Below are 13,396 nucleotides of genomic sequence, written 5' to 3' on the forward strand. Positions count from 1 at the left end.
GTTACAATGATCTAAAAAGACACACCACTGGCATGCGCCTGAATAGTGGTTGTGGAAAGAACCTCAAGCACGTTCAGCTAGCTTATCTTCATTCAATAAAGTTTCCAAAATAGGTGCTAGAGGAAAGGTAGGCTCTTTAACAATTGGGGCTAGAAAAGCTGGATACCCACATACAAAAGAATGAATCTACATCCTTGTCTCGCACCAGCTACTAAACTAAAATCAAAATGATCAAAGATCTAAATGTTTAAACAGAAACAATCTTCAGAAAGATAAAACAACTAGAGCTCTTGAAGACACAGGGGTTCTTAGACAGAACCCCAGTTGCACAAGAAATAGCATCAAGAATCAGCAAATCCTGAGTTTGCTCCTTGGTACCACAAAAAAAAAAAAATCAGAAAATGAAAATCATTTCAATTGAAAATAGTTCTGACTAGCAAAGGGAATGAACAATAAATTGAATAGATAATCTAGCAAATAGAAAAAAATATTTGCCTCTTATTCATAATAGAGGAGACTATTAGTGAGTGTATATAAAGAACTGGAAAAAATGAGACTCCCACCAAATAAAAAACCAAATAAGAAATAGGCAATTACAATGAAAAGACAATTCTAGGATATGAAGTACAAATGACTAATAAATACATGAAAAAAAAATTCAACAGCTCTGGTCATTAAAGAAACATAACTTTAAATAAATCTGAGACTCAGTTTTACTCTAGAAACAATGTCCATCATTGAGAAACCAAGTCACAGCAAATGCTGGAGGGACTCTGGAAAAGAATGCTTCTAGATTGATAGAGGGAACATAAACTAGTAGAATCTCTTTGGAAATCAATATGGATCATCCTCAAAATCTGACACTAGAGATTCCATTCAAAGGAACTATTTCCCCTTTAGGAATATTTCTGAAAGAATTAGAAACATCATATTACAGTGCTATCTCCAAACCCATGTTGATAGTAGCACAGTTTATAACACCTAATCTTGGAGTATCCTGTGTGTGGACCAAGGGATGAACAAATAAAGAAAATGTGATGTTTACACACAACAGTGTACTACTCTCTTATGAAGAAAGATAAGCAGGAGTCATCTGCCAGTAAATTGATGTACCTTGAAACCTTGATGGTAAATATAATTAAATTATAATCTTAAATATCACAGGATTTTCCTTACATGAGAAACTGAAAGTATAAGTAAAGAATAAAATACATGATATATAACAAGAAATAGGGAGGTGGATCTTTTGCAAAAGTGAAGGGAGATCAGATACAGAGGAAGGGGAACGAAAGAGATGCAAAAATCATTTTGCATTCTTTTTGTGTGTGTTTAGTACAGGATCTACACGGTCTCACTACACAGATCAGAATTGTAGTCATCATCCTGCTTTCAGCCTCCCAAGCACTGGGATTATGGGGGGGGGGCACCACACCCAGTCTCAATCACCATCTCAGCCCACCCCAGGGGCAGGGTTGGCACCGCACACCTGGGATCCAACCCTGGTCCCTGCGTCTGCCTAAGCGGGTGTTTTCATCTACTGAGCTATCTGGCTGGGCCCCCCAAAGGCATTCATAGGTGCTATGTTCAAGTATCAACTCCCCATTAAGGGCATAATCACTGCATGCAGCAAACATGTAGCAACAACAACAACAACAAAAAGCAATTAAAAATTCAAACTGGATAGTTTCACATTCTTTTTGATTTTAGGGAATAGTTAGTTTGTAAGGTGCCCTATTCAGAGACAGTGGATGAGGATATCCTTATGTTTCTTGAGCCTGCTTTGCCCACACATGACACTAGGTAGCAGCCTTTAATATACCTCACTCACAGCTTAAGAACACACTCATTAAACAGGACTTCCATCATGACGAAAACTGGCCAGGATGATGAGATAAGTGTGAAAGTGCGCTGTGAGCAAGGATGAATTATTATTTTTTCATTCTTTGTTAGTATGTGTTTGCAGAGTATAATGATTTTATTCCTTGGGAGGAGCTGGTGCGTGTGTACAGCACAATTCAAGTCTTTCATCATCCCTGTTCTTTTACATCCCCAGTCCCTCCATGTCTGGATCCTCTTTCCCCTCAAAGAAGCACTCTCTCCCTACTTTTATTACCTGTCTTGTGTTGGGCTCCTCATTTAAATTTCAAGTCTCACATATAAGTTAAATTATGAGCTATTTAACTGTGTGTGGCTGGTGTATCTCACTTAATGCTATGGTCTTCGGGTGCATCTGTTCTCCAGGTGGCTCAAGCTTGTCACAGGGGAACCCATGGATAATTAACATATACTGACTCTAATATGGCACCAAACTCTCATGTGTGAGAGAGGGGATCAGGCCATGGGTAGTACACTCATCAGTGGTCATCCATTCATTTTGGGTCCCTGGGAGTGACTGGGAAGGGTGTGTCCTTATTCCAGGCTCCTCCTCTCTCTCTCGCTGCTTCCTGTCTGCCAGAGGTGAGCACCTGTTTCTCTGCCACCTCTCTTCACCATCCTGTTTCTTCCTTGAGGTCATCTAATCACAGAGTGACCCTGTGAGCCAAAGTGAGTTTGTTCCCCTTTAAGTTGTGGCCATCATGCATTTTGTTCAGCAATGAGAAACATGTGGAGACAACATGTGAATTAAAAATGAAAACAAGCAAATTCACGTGTTAAGTTCTACCTATCATCCAAGAGAGAAGGATGATAGAGAACATGCAAAAATACAAGAATGTTTTAATCAGAGAGTGGGTTTTGTTTGTGGCCTTCTAGATGAATGACAAGACTGAGCAAGCACATACTGTAACGGGGAAAGGCCTACAGTGTGAAGTCAAGCATTCTGGATTTAAATTTCAGCTTTGCTCGCTTTATGATCCAGATCTGTCAGCTTCTTGAAACTTCAGCTGCTTTAAAAAAATGGCAATTTTGATCCTTACCTGAATGATTTTGAGAAGTTAATGAAGTTGAATGAACAATGCCTGGGTATTAGTATGGTACAGTGTAGCCATGGATTGAACTTTCACACTTACATCTCTCAAATTTAAATAAATAAATAAATAAATAAATGTCATTAAAGGGCATTGTTGCAGTGGTTAACTTATTTGTCTTTGAACATGTAAGTCCCAGAATTGTGGGTAGAACTTGTAAAGAACAAAAGATTTCAATAATATTAGACAAGTAAACCATAACCCAGTCATTTTGCTGCATAAAGCATCCAGGTACACTTTTTCATACTATCACAGTAGGTATTCAAGCATATTCACCAACCACGTGTTGTCACTGTAGATGTAAGCCTGTCCTTTCCCCTGTACTCATTCCTGACTCACAAGAATAAGGCCTCAGCTGGTCCACCTCTCCTTCAGCACCAGTTTGGCATCATATGCTGCCTCATCTTCTTGCAGCAAATTGTACTCAACCCCCTGTCATGTTCCTAAAACAGTATATGCAGTCAGCTGTCATAAAAATAAATGGTCATTAATTAAAATATGCTGCATATTTGTGAAAGGAAGCTGGTACTCAGTAGTATATCAGAACACCTAATGTTTCAGTGCACTGCAGCTCAGCTGGCCAAGGGGCTTGAGGAAGAACATGAGCCAAGGAGTCTAAAGATGCGTGGTGTTTCTCCTGGAATCTTGAAATCTGTGTGAGTCTAATGAGGCTAGAATCCATGAAGTGTGCCTCTTTCTCAGTTTCTATTTCATTTTGAAGTACATGAGTATTCTTGTATGGTAAAAGTAGTCTATAATCAAGTCTTGTGGACACAACTGAGGAATTAAGATGGAAGGTTTTAGTATGTTATCACGAGGATCATGTCTCCAAGGAGAATCACTACCCATGACTTAGAAAGTAGCAGGCTACCTTTTCCAAAATTGAACATTAGTTCAGATCTGACAGTTCTGATACTGACAGGCAGTTGTCTCCTACTGGGCATACTACCTGTTGGTCTTCACTGAGTGCACATTGGACAAATATTATTTGTCTGCAAACTGGAGGGGAGAGAGAGGGTTAAAAAAAAAGAGGAAGAAATGGAAGGAGGGAGGGAAAGGGGAGTCAGAAGGAAAGGGAAGAAAAAAGAAGAAAAAAATTAAGCTTTTGTTACATGACAAGAGTCACAAAATTCTGAGTGCCATCAGAAAGGATATTAGAAATGAAGTGGAAGGCATGACCCAACCCCATTATACAGGTAACCACATGCCACTTTCTAAGGACTGGTTTGTTCTCCGGCTCTGCATGCCTGCACCCACTCACTTGGGCCACTGGGATCTGACCTCAGAGTCACTACCACTGTGAACCTGAGCTTTAGCTCATGGTACTAAAGCTTTGGCTTGTTTCTTACTCCTACCAAGTCCCACTGTGGCCTTCTAATCTTATACATGGATTCCTTGTGACCTTCAATGACTAAATCCTTGCCCCTACCTGGTTACCACTAGTATGATGTGTTTTCCAAGAACAAAATCATGTCATTACTATGAACTGAAACACAGCATAAGCTAAAACCTCCTGCTTTATTTTAATTATCATAAAACCCATTCAAATAGATAGAATTATGCCTACATTATACATAATGAAATAGTAAACAATAAAGTGAAATTTGATATACTTTTTCACTGCTGATCCATTTTCTAACTAAACATGGTATTTCCTTCATTCTTTCCTTGCAAATGCTCAGAATCTAGCAATGTATGGGGAAAAAAATAAATAGCACTGGAGTATGGCAACAGAAAAATCATGAATCTAGAAAGTAGGGGAGGAAGTGAACAGATGGGCTTTTGGGAAGGTGGTAATGCACAAATAACCCAGAGTTGTTGTAATTCAGAATGAAGGTGCTTGGTAGCAATGAGGGCAAAAGGAGAAACCTAAGGGGAGTTGCAGGTCACTCAGAAGAGAATGTGGATGCAGAGTTGTGAGTTGCATCATTATGTCAGATAAAGATGTTTGTGGCTTGCTCCAGCTTGAAAAGTGGGTGCGAAAAGACAAAAGTAGAGCCAGAAAGCCATTTGTCTTCCGGGTTGAGATGATACAATACCAGACTCAAGGCTGTTGCAGGAGGTGGACAAGAGTAAGTATGGAGGTAGAATTTATTTCTGCATTTGTTGTCTCTTTGGCTTTGACTATTGAAACTGAAGGAATGATTTAAGTTTCTAGATTAGGCAATAGTTTAAAACTCTCACAGGCCTTGGGCCTGCCAGATAGCTCAGTGAATTAAAGTGCCTGCTTAGGATTTGGTCCCCAGCATGCCATACCAGCCCCTCCCCCAAGGCACCCCAAGAGGGCAACCGAGACTGGGCATGGTGGCACACATCTGTAATTCTAGTGGGAGGCTGAAAACAGGAGGATGACTAGTAGTCCAAGCTGTGTAGTGAAACCCTGATGATGCTGTACTAAATACCCTAAAAAAAAAGTCTCGCAGACCTCAAGCTAAGGAATAGTACTTCATGAAACATTAAAAAAAAAAAAAGAAAAGTAAAACTGGAACAAAATGAGAAAGTATCACATAACCACATCTCAAAATATGCTTATGAAATGCATAATGAGCTTATGAGTAGTGAACAAATAGTGCATCTCAAATTTTAATGTGCATACAATTAGGTAATTTCCTAAGCTCTATATTCAAGTTCAGTAGTCTTTGTACAAGGACCAAGAACCTGCATTTGTAAGTTCCCAGTTTGAACCACAAACTGTATATTGAATAACAAGAACATGAAATGTAGAAAGTGAGATCTTCAAGCTGCTTTTGGACAGGTGGTAATAATATAATAGCTCAATAAAGAAAATGGAATTGCAGGTATTGGGGGTGTAGACAGAACAAGATATATTTTATTTTTTGAGGCTGCTTTAGGAGGTCAGACTCAACCTCCACAGAGTGTTAAGGGAGTCACCTATAGAGGCCATGTGGAATTTGATGCTTTGAGAGCTCTTTCTAAAAGAGTCTTTTCAATGTGCAGGATGGGAAAAGCAAGCTGCAGGGAGCACAGTTGCTCCCATCGCAGCTAAGAACGTTTGTCTTCTGCAAAGGTCCCATGGTGTGTCCCTTTGCCAAGACTCAAGGATTCAAACCAGATATAGAAATGAAAACATTCAGCAGCCAGCTCCTTCAAGGGACGTTGGAAATACACACCAGAGATCTTATCCAGAACTAAACAGTTACTGTTTGGCAAGTATTTAGAACAGTAAATGAGCTGGGGAGACAGCTCAGCAGCATGAGTGCCTACCTGGTAGGCACAAAATCCAGAGTTTGATCCCTGATACAAAAACAACAACAACAACAACAACAACAACAACAACAAATAGAACAATAGATGGAATAACCCCTAAATCCTGTTAATTCTCTTCTTACAAGCAACTGCCTGCCTGCTTCAACTTACAGGGGCTGGTGTGGTCATGTCCTTTTTTTGATTGTTCATGTGTTTCTATTTTAATCTGGTTTCATATCCAAATTCTCCAAAAAAGTTACTTGATAAGAAATGCGTGCTAATTTCTGCATGCTAAATATGTTGCTATTTCTATAAAACTTGAATCTCCTCATATAGCATGGAAATTTGAAAATCAGCTTGCAATTTGACCCTGATGTTCAGCTAAATGATCAGCTGCCCTCTGCTCAAGTGCCTCCAGTGCCCATTAGCTCAGCCCCACATGGAATTCTGACTCGACATTTCAACAGCAATTCTTAAAAAAATTCTAACTGATGTCATCCTAACCCGGATTCATGGGTTTCATTTATCTACTGTAGTTTCACTTCATACACCAAAGAAAAATGTAATCGTCTCTTAAGTACTAGTTCTTCATATGTTGAAGACAACTACGATGGGTCTTTAGGGTCCTCACTTCTCTAGGTCCAAACCCTTGCTTCTTATCACTGCTTGTCATATGAAATGATTTTAAATCTCTTTTCTTCCTATTACCTGTACTCTAAAAGTACATTCATTTTCTCTTAGACTTTGAGTCTGAGGTGGAGTGAAATCTCTAATTTGAACTGAGTGGCTCAAATTAAAAAGTGCTCATCACATTCCATACGTTAGCTATTTTTATACCTTAATGCATGCTGACATCACACTATAGAGTTAGGAAGAGAAAAGGTGCACACGTCTGGAGAGAAATGGATCTGGGTTTAATAACCCACTCTCAGTCCTTACTACTATAGGGGAAGTTAATTAAGCCCTAGAGCTGAGCTTTTTCATTTACAAACGGATAAAATTAAAAATGAAGGGTGGATATGAGATTTATAGATAAATTTAAATAAGGATCTTACCAGTGCTGAAGAAGGAGAGGCAGTCAATAAATTATAAGAATTATTAATTTTGCTATTATGACCAGGCATTTTAGATTAATTTATTTTATAGTTATAATATAAAACCCTAAAATCACCCAAAACTCTTTAAACAATTTTATATATTATGTCTTTAGGAGAATTATTTTATTATAAAACCGACAAAACAAACTTTTTACCTACATTCTTTTGTCTCTTTTAAATGTTAGTCTATTATTTCAATCTCATTTGAGTTCTTATGGGTAACAATTCTGAAACCAAGTATTTTAAAAACTCTTCTCATTTTTGAACCAAGTATAATCATTTTAAGCATGACAATCTTGTTTAAAATATAATGCATGAGATCTTTAATATAGATAAATATAGCTAGAAACATATAGAACCACACAGAATTTTCATTATAGTTTCACACAGCAATTTCGGAAAATTCAAGATGGGCTCATGGGTAGAAGGACACAAGCACACAGGTGGGGGAAGAGCTCAATTCAACTACTTGTCTAAGTGGAAATTTCTTAGCATATTTGGTCAAGAAATTGTCCTTCCTAACATACAGAAACATCCTTAGATTTCTAATTTACCTCTCGGTGTATACATAGCCTGCTCTAAGTTTTCAAACATTTTAAATGAATCAAGATTTGTTTTGTAGACTACCATATTATCTACCTTAGTAATTATTTCTTATGCAACTGCAAAAAACACAGACCTTCCCATGTGGTGCGGAGTGCCCGTAAATGTCAGCAAGTCAGGGTCAAGTCTTATGTGGTCTTTCTGGTTTTTCTCTACTTTTATACATCAATGCAGACAACTTTGAAGTTTTCAAATAGAAAATTAGTCCTTATCTGTCCTCAATATAAATTAGCCAAATATCCAATTAGCCTTACTTCCTTTACAGTGAAATTTCTATTTCAACAATTTAACTTTCCACAGGAATTCTTACAGTACTGCACTGCTTGACTCCCTGTTAAAATCTCTAAGGCATTCGTGTGCTCATTCCCAAAGATATTTGAGAGCTTAACCACATTTTAAGTGAGTCATCAGCCTAGAATAACTTTCCTGCTACCTGTGTTGGATAAATACTCTTCCTTGTTGAACTGGACATCCTTTATCTTTTTGTTTAAAATGAAAAGTTTATTTTCTCAGTACATCAAATTGGATGCAAGCACTTTCATGACAAATACACAGCTGTGCAGATTGACACAAAACAGTAGTGCAAGGGAAGAGCAAGCTCTCTAATGTTATGATATCATACTCCAAAGAAGGATCTTTTCTTCAGTTAATCATACATTTCAATAAAATAAAGGACAATGGATTAAGTGGAAGCCAGCCTGTGAATTGTTATTAAAAATAAAATTCAACTGCATTAGTCCATGCTTGTTAAATGCTATAACATTTTGTCAAAAGAAAATGTGAAATAATTTTTCCCCACTATCTCCGTGTCACATTAGTATCAGAGAAACTTGCTATTGAGATCTTAGACAAGAATTGCGAAGGAATTGTTGGGAAGAGACTTTGTAAGCATTTAGCAAACAAATAACCCTGATTATTAGATTTCATAGGTTCAACAGGAATAAATGACTTATGACATAATCATTTCCTCCTTCATTGAGTTAGGTATATACTGTGCCTGGTCAAATTTCAACATGATGTCAGAAAGCCCCTCATGACATTTGGTGAATAGGAAGAATATGTTAGGGATGATTTAGTGCAAATAAGGAAATTCACAGGAGATCAGAGGGATAGATACACAGATGTTTCCCTAAAGGAGTGCCAAGATCTTTGGAGGAATTGAACTCTTCCTCTACCAGTGTGTTTCTGTCCCTCGGTCTATGAAGTAAGGGTCTGTTGGATTTTGTATCTATTCTTTCAAAACTCTGCTATGGAATGTGTGAAAGTCATTTAGTCTTCCTAATAATCATTATGCAGAAAATCTCCTACACATTAATAATCTCTACTTTATGAAATGTTTGGTCTCACTCTCTGTTGATTCACTTTTACTTCTCCATTGATTTACTATGAACTTGTTTGTAGTTTCATGTTTACTGGTGTTTTGATGCAGTAGCATTTCTTATCCTTTCTGTCAATCTCTCCTTTCAAATGGAGTGTGTAAGACACTGTATAGTTACGATATTTATCCACTTAGATAATTCAATCCATAACCTTGTTTTCTAATTATTGCTTCTATATGTTATTCTTTTGTTCTTTTTTTTCTCTCCTTTGATTAATTGAACTTTCTCTCATTGCATTTTATCTCCACTGTTGTTTTGTTTGTTTTTAGATGTACTACTAGTTCTTTTCAAAGTGGATAGTGTGCAGCATATCTATATCTCAATCTATCTGTCTGTCTGTCTATCTATCTATCTATCTATCTATCTATCTATCTATCATCTATCTATCTATCTATCTATGTCATGGTTTGTGTCTCGATGCTCCCTCCAAAAGCTTCATAGGGTAAAAGAGGCAGGCTTTTCAGAGGCAGTTAGAGTCTGTGACTGGTTCACGGTCTAGTGCTGGATTGGGGGAGTGAGTGCTACACACATTATATGGTGGATAGCCCGCGTGCAATGTAAGGAATCAAAAGAGGCGCTCTCTCCTGTCTGGTTGCTTTTATTGTCTTCCACCTGCATGAAAAGGTTACCCGTCGGCCAGGCCATCCTGTCTTGGAGCCAGCCAATTATGGACTGAAACCTCCACAAACTGAGAGCTAAATAAACCTTTCCCCCTTAATAAATAATATTATTCTATTTAATGTATTGGTGTATTGTTATTTTTTCTGTAAACAGTGGTTTATCCATTAAAGAAGTAGTAAAAACTCCCTGATATTTGTTATGCCGCTGCTTTTATTCATCTCTGTAGATCCACCTTTCCATCTGGTAATGTTTTCCTTCTGTCTGCATAACTTCCTTTAATATTTTTTATAGTGCAGGTCTGTCAGCAAAGGATTCTGTTAGCTTTTGTTCCCTGAAAAAGTCTCTGCCTTCATTTTTGAAATGTAGTTTTACTGCATGTGTATTTCAAGGTTGAAGAATATTTTTCTTTAATTACTTTTAAAATTCCTTTCATTTGTTTCAGATTTCCATTATTTTAATGCTAAAAATCCTGAGGTTTTCCTCATCTTTTCTGTCCCTCTCTATAATTTTATTTACATGGAAAGTTGACTGTACATGACCAATTTTTGTTTAGCTTTCTAAAGCTTATACTACTTAGAGTTTCTTAAAATTTTTGATTTTATATATAGTTTTTGTCAAGGAGAGAACAAATTTTAGGTATATTATAGTAATATTTTTCCTTGATCTGCTCCTTCTGTGGGCCCAATTGCACATTATTTTTCACCTGGTGAAGCTTTCTTAATTTTTCTTTTCTTGCTTTTTCTGCCCAAGTGTCATCATCTGTGTGTCTGCGTCAGGGTTTTTCAGTTCAGCCATCTTTTGTTCTGTGGAGTCCACTCTGCTAAGCCTCTGCTGTGAGCGTCCCACTTCACACTTCGGCAGTCCCACCCAGTCCCCACCTTCTGCCTCGTGGGGCCAGGACCACAGACTGCTTGCAGGAGAAGAAACCCAAAAGCGCTTGGCCACAGGGCGTGTCTCGGCTTTCACCCACTCACACAACTGCTTTCTTGGAAGATGTCATAAAATCATTGTCTCATTAATTTCCCCAAAGTCCTAGTCACTTACAGGGGAAAGAGAAGTAGAATGTCAGGGTCTCTTCTAGAAGTAGAAGCAGAAATCTTGTCTTACAAAATGTGAGGAAATGCTAACCTAGAAAATGTGTACAGATGCCTTGGTGTGTTTGCACACACCCAAAAGTGCTGAATTTACTTTTCAATAATTTCTTGTTATAGTTATAATTAACTTATAGAATTGTTAAAAATGAGAAGTGTTTACTTTTATAATGGCTAGAATGAAAACAGCATGGATATTTAATCTCTAGGAGACAACGACATGTGTATCACCTGAGAAGAAAGCTTAATTAAATCAGAATATTTTCAATAAAGTAGATTTAGTACACATAATAATGATATCATATTGTGCTTAAATTAACAGAAATTCTTTACTGTCTATTAAAGACATAAATCTGATCCAGTTTTCTAAATAAAATATTAACATCAAGTAAGAAAAGGACTATCTAGGGGCCGGGGAGATGGCTCAGTGGAAAAGCTCTTCCCTAGCAAGCACAAGGGCCTAAGTTCAAACCCCAGTTCTGAAAAAAAAAAAAAAAAGAAAGAAAGAAAAGAAAAAGGAAAGGACCATCTAACATTGGAACTGGAATAAAAAGTTCTTGGGTAACCTAAACAATTAATTTGAAGATAACATTATACAGTACAACAACCATTATTGAATTCTTATTACTTTGTTTAATGAAATTTTGTATCATATCTAATTTTTTACTTTCCCACTTTGTGTTCTTCAATTTTTTTTTTTAATTTCTAAAAAGTTCATCCAATAGGGCCAGCCAGATAGCGCAGCAGATTAAAGCACTTGCTTAGGCAGATGCAGAGGTCGGTGCTTCAATCCCTGGCTTGCCCCGCTGACTCCACCCCTGGGGCGCACTGAGATGGTGATTAAGACTGAGCTGGTGGCACGCACCTGTAAACCCAGCACTTAGAAAGCTAAAAGCAGGAGAAGCACTACAAGTCCAATCTGTGTAGTGAGACCCTGTAGACCCTGCACTAAATACAAAAAAAAAAGTTCATCCATTCCTAAATCCCCAGTCCTTCATAATATTTTCATTATGTGACAAGATGTATTTTTGTAACTAAATTGTCCAAGCTAAGTTTAAAATTGAAATCCTCTTGCCTCATCTTCCCAAGTAACTGGGATTATAGGCAAGTGCCCCCACACCAGTGGTGTTAGAGTCTTAATTACCATTTCCTTTATTCTTTTATTTTTTTCTTTAAATTTAATTGTATTTTACTTTGAAAAATAAAAACCAAAGCAAAAATCAAAAATCAAAAATACAGACAGAAACAGGGTAAATTATAACAATACTTATGTTACAGATTTTCAAAACAAGAATAGCTGATCAACAATGATTGTCATATTATCTATTTTTATCATCAACACTGTTGCTCAGATTAACAGATATTGGTACATAAGATTAGACATTTGATTGCATATTACCTTTCAAGAAATCTTAAATTTTTGATCTTGTCTTTCTTTTTTCTTTTTTTTTTTTACCTTTTTAAAAAAATTTTTTAAAGAGAATATAGGAACAATTGATGTGATATTAGAAATGGTACATGTTTAGAAGACCAAGATGACAGTCATTCAAGCATGGTTTTTGTATTACACGATGCTATCCTTGATGTAGCTGCTTTGATTGCAGATTCAGCACACAGAGTTAGTCACGGTGAAAATTCTACACATTAACTACTATATTCAAAACGCTGATGGAATTTTTAGTACAATCACCTCAGCCATCCTGTATATATACCTGCATGTGTTTCCCCTGCCTTTTTTTCCTATCGTTTCTCCTTTCTCTCATCTTTGTTGTTTAATCCTTAACTTCTGTTTCTTTCCATTTTACTCTATCTGTTATACCTTTCAGTTTTATTTCTTCTTTTGGGTTCCTACACTAGGGAGACAGTATGATATGTATACATGTGGGTCTGGTTTCGCTTATGAGTATAGCCTCTATTTGCATCCACTTATGTATGAAGCCTTTGAGTTTGTCTTTATAGCTGAGTAACACTCCATCATATAAAACACCACATCTTTTTCATCCATTCCTCAGATAAGAGGCATTTTGGTTGCTTCCAAGATTTGGCTATGACAAAGTATGCTGCTATAAACATGGGTGCACGAATATCATTGCAGTATGATGTTTTCAGTTCTTTTGGGAAAATACCTAGAAGGGGAATAAAACGGATTGAAAGGGATTTCTAGTCCTAGTTTTTTGAGGAGTCTCCACACTGTATTCTTTTCTTCGATGTTTATTTCTTCTTCTTAGCCTGCACATGTCTCACTGTCCTAATAGTTCACTCTTGTTCCACTGCACTTCTGATTGCCAGAAAAGGAATTATACTGCCTTCATTAATCATTTGTAAATGTTTTTATTAGGCAAAATTTTAAGAAGCTTCACCAGGATAAATACTACAGAGCTTCAGTCCTCCCTGCTGCAGCTGCGGGGATGGTCCTCAACACAATGCAACTC

At 37.2% G+C, this 13,396-nt stretch overlaps 1 pseudogene; it reads left to right on the forward strand.

The window, feature by feature from the left end:
* Positions 1-1,864: 1,864 nt before the first annotated feature.
* Positions 1,865-13,396, forward strand: part of LOC101564565 — a 20,979-nt pseudogene continuing 9,447 nt past the window's right edge.

Source organism: Octodon degus, unplaced genomic scaffold (assembly GCF_000260255.1).
Source record: "Octodon degus isolate 3935 unplaced genomic scaffold, OctDeg1.0 scaffold00209, whole genome shotgun sequence".
Lineage (NCBI taxonomy): Eukaryota > Metazoa > Chordata > Mammalia > Rodentia > Octodontidae > Octodon > Octodon degus.